The sequence below is a fragment of the Arachis hypogaea genome, chromosome 17, assembly GCF_003086295.3.
Source record: "Arachis hypogaea cultivar Tifrunner chromosome 17, arahy.Tifrunner.gnm2.J5K5, whole genome shotgun sequence".
Lineage (NCBI taxonomy): Eukaryota > Viridiplantae > Streptophyta > Magnoliopsida > Fabales > Fabaceae > Arachis > Arachis hypogaea.
In genome coordinates, this window is record NC_092052.1 from 79,665,529 (window position 1) to 79,669,983 (window position 4,455).

Sequence of the window (4,455 nt, forward strand, 5' to 3'; positions counted from 1 at the left end):
ATCTGGGAGCTTAAAGTCTTTCGGAATTTTGGTCTTCATGATCTCCTTGGTAAATGGATCTTGGTCCTTACGGGAGCTATCCTCATGAGAGGATCGATTTGCTTTGGCCTTGAGATTGGCTTCGATTTTTAGGGGTTTGTCCTCCAATTCCCGACGTCGTCTTAGTTCCCTTTGTAGGTTTTTTTCAGCTTCTCGTTGATGCTCTGCCCCTTTTTCGAGTTGCTTCAAGCGATCTTGAAGTGCCTCCATGGCTTCCACAGTCGGTGAATCGGTGTTTTTGTTAGGTTGAGGAGTATCTTTTGATGTAGTGTCCGCGTTCTTGTGCGGCATTCTATCTTCCAGATATGAATCGTGATCGTTGTCATGGTCGTCTGCCATGGTGATGGGATGACTTCCGGGTCCCCAGCAACGGCGCCAATGTTTCGAGGGTTACCTAAAACTGTAGGTCGATCTCGGACGAGATCTTCTGTGCTGATTAGAGATGACGTGTCCGGTTGGTGGATGACGGCCGGAGTGGTTGCGTCTGATTTGTTGGACTGATTACGCTGCTGATCCTTTGTCACCGGAGGGTGAGGGTACCTGCAAGCGACTCCGATGCTTAAGTTAACAAGGGTATTAAGCAGGTTTTTAGTAGAATCAGAGAATGAGTTATACCTGGGTGCTCCAGTGTATTTATAGAGGTGTGATAGTGACCTTTTTAGATAAGATAAGTTAGTTACCTTATCTTATCTTATCTTATCTTTGGGTGAGGTCAGCATATCTTCAAGGGAACCGCCCTTCTCTCTGTAGGCTTGGGCTGCCTTTAGATTGGGCTGTGTTCCTTCGTTTGGGCCTTCTTGGGCCTCTGTGGCATTTTGTCTGAGCTTTTTAAGAAGAGGTCGGTCAGCTTGTCGCTAAGCATCCCGGGTCGGACAGCTTGACCCAGGGTATGAACAATAACCAATACAAAAGGTGTCCCAAATCAACTCAAGAGTGGAGTGGCTGACTGGACTTCATTGGGCGTTCTATACTACCCACCAGCAACCGCTCTGAAGTCACTGTCAAAAGAGCAGTGATGATCCACTGCATTATGCTGGGAAACGAAGTGGTGATCCATCATCTAATTTCTTGTGAGCTCTACACAATTGCAAACAAGAACTCCACTGACGCCAAATTGGCTTATCTAAACCTAATATCTCTACTATGTAAAGATGCTGGGGTGAAGATGGGAGTGGATGAGTATATCCCAGTCGAGCAACCAATCACCAAAAAGTTAATGGAAGGACAACAAGTGCATGATAACTCCATTAAAAGGAGGGCACAGGAGTTCCTCCCAGAAATCCCTCAGATTGACTACTAGACCCGCCTAGAAGCATCTATCACCAAGTTGCAAGAAGCTATGGATCAACTGAAGGAAGAACAGTAGGTTCAAAATAGCATGCTCTGCAAACTGCTAAAGGAACAAGAGGAGCAAGGGCATGAGCTACAGGAGCTGAAGCGCCAGAAGCTGTCTCTTGAAAAGCCAAGCACCCCATAGACTAAAGGAGCATCCATCTCCCAAAATAAAGGTTGTTAAGTCCTAATCTTAGTCTTAACTCTGTGATAACTTTCACTATTAGAAATCTACCTTAGGAGTTATATGAGTAGTAGTAATTAGTATCTTTATTTTTATTTTTATTCACCAAATAAGTTATAATTTATCTTTCTTATCATCATTGAACATGAATAAAATAGCAGATTTTTAGAATAAGAAGGCAATTTTATTTTCGAGTTCTTAATAAGAAAAATTCAAATTATTTATATGTGGTGGCAATACTTTTTGTTTTCTGAATAAATGCTTAAACAGTGCATATGTCTTTTGAATTTGTTGTTTATGAATGTTAAAATTGTTGGCTCTTGAAGAATGATGAAAAAGAGAAATGTTATTGATAATTTGAAAAATCATGAAATTGATTCTTGAAGCAAGAAAAAGCAGTGAAAAAAAAGAGCAGAAAAAGCCAGTATCCCTTTAAACCAAAAGGCAAGGTAATGAAAAAGGTATCCAAGGCTTTGAGCATTAATGGATAGGAGGGCTCAATGGAATAAAATCCTGGCCTAAGCGGCTAAACCAAGCTGTCCCTAACCATGTGCTTGTGGCGTAAAGGTGTCAAGTGAAAAGCTTGAGACTGAGCGGTTAAAGTCGTGATCCAAAGCAAAAAGAGTGTGCTTAAGAACCCTGGACACCTCTAATTGGGGATTTTAGCAAAGCTAAGTCACAATCTAAAAAGGTTCACCCAGTTATGTGTCTGTGGCATTTATGTATCCGGTGGTAATACTGGAAAACAAAGTGCTTAGGGCCACGGCCAAGACTCATAAAGTAGCTGTGTTCAAGAATCAACATACTAAACTAGGAGAATCACTAACAATATCTAAATTCTAAGTTCCAATAGATGCCAATCATTCTGAACTTCAAAGGATAAATGGAGGTGCCAAAACTGTTCGGAAGCAAAAAGCCACTAGCCCCGCTCATCTAATGAGAATTTAAGCTTCATATAAAACTCTGAGATGATATTGCCTCTTGATTTTCTTTCTATCCTATTTTATTTATCTAGTTGCTTGAGAACAAGCAACAGTTTAAGTTTGGTGTTGTGATGAGCGGATATTTTATACACTTTTTGGGGGTATTTTCATATAGTTTTTAGTAGGATCTAGCGACTTTTTAGTGTATTTTTATTAGTTTTATGCAAAAATCACATTTCTAGACTTTACTATGAGTTTGTGTGTTTTTCTGTGATTTCAAGTATTTTCTGGCTGAAATTAAGGGACCTGAGCAAAAATCTGATTTAAAGGCTGAAAAAGGACTGCATATGTTGTTGGATTCTGACCTCCCTGCACTCAAAATGGATTTTTTGGAGCTACAAAAGCCCAATTGGCGTGCTCTCAATTGATTTAGAAAGTAGACATCCAGGGTTTTCCATCAATATATAATATTCCATACTTTGCCCAAGTTTTGACTTTGCAAATTGGCGTTTAACGCCAAGTCTTTACCATATTCTGGCGTTAAACGCCAGAAACAGGTTGCAAACCAGAGTTAAACGCCAGAAACAGGCTACAACCTGGCATTTAACTCCAAAAAAAGTCTCTACACATGGAAGCTTCCATGCTCAGCCCAAGCACACACCAAATAGGCCCCGGAAGTGGATTTCTGCATTATCTATCTTAGTCTACTCAATTTCTGTAAACCTAGGTCACTAGCTTAGTATAAAAACTACTTTTAGAGATTTATTTGGGATCTCATGACATTTTCACGTTTTACATTGTATCTCTACGGCATGAGTCTCTAAACTCCATGATTGGAGGTGAGGAGCTCTGTTGTGTCTCGATGAATTAATGCAATTACTTCTATTTTCTATTCAACACGCTCGTTTCTGTTCTAATATATTCACTTGTACTGAACCATGAAGAATGTGATGATTCGTGACACTCATCATCATTCTCAACCTATGAACGCGTAGCTGACAACCACTTACGTTCTACCTGTAATAGCTTGAGTGTATATCTCTTGGGTTCCTGGTTTAGGAGTTTGATTCCTCTCCTGACAATAGAGCGTTCAAATCCATGAATCCAGAATCTTCGTGGTAAAAGCTAGAATCAATGGGAAGCATTCTTGAGATCCGGAATGTCTAAACCTTGTCTATGGTATTCTGAGTAGGATCTGGGAAGGGATGACTGTGATGAGCTTCAAACTCACAAGTATTGAGCGTAGTGACAGACGCAAAAGGATCAATGGATCTTATTCCAACACGAGTGAGAACCAACAGATGATTAGCCATGTACATGGACCTTTTTCACTGAGAGGACGGATGGTAGCCATTGACAACGGTGATCCACCAACATACAGCTTGCCATGGAAGGAGCCTTGCGTGCGTGAAGAAGAAGATGGAAGGAAAGCAGAGGTTCAGAAGACAAAGCATCTCCAAAACCTCAATCTGTTCTCCAGTACTGCATAACATGTATTATTTATTTTATGTTAATTACTCTTCATAAAACCAACCATTTTTATTATTAATTTCCTGACTAAGAATTACAAAATAACCATAGCTTACTTCAAGCCGATAATCTCCGTGGGATCGACCCTTACTCACGTAAGGTATTACTTGGACGACCCAGCGCACTTGCTGGTTAGTGGTACGAGTTGTGAAAAGTGTGATTTACAATTCGTGCACCAACGAGCACAAGAGTGCATCCCTCATTTTAGGAAGACCCTTCCTAGCTATAGGACGGACCGTCATTGATGTTCAGAAAGGGGAAGTAACCCTAAGAGTCAATGAGGATGAATTCATGTTGAATGCTGTTAAAACTATGCAACATCTAGACACCCCAAAGGAATGCATGAGCATTGATATCATTGATTTCCTAGTGGAAGAAGTGAACATAGTTGAGAGACTCGAGAAAGAGCTGGATGACATCTTCTGTGATGCCAAGCCCGATTTGGAG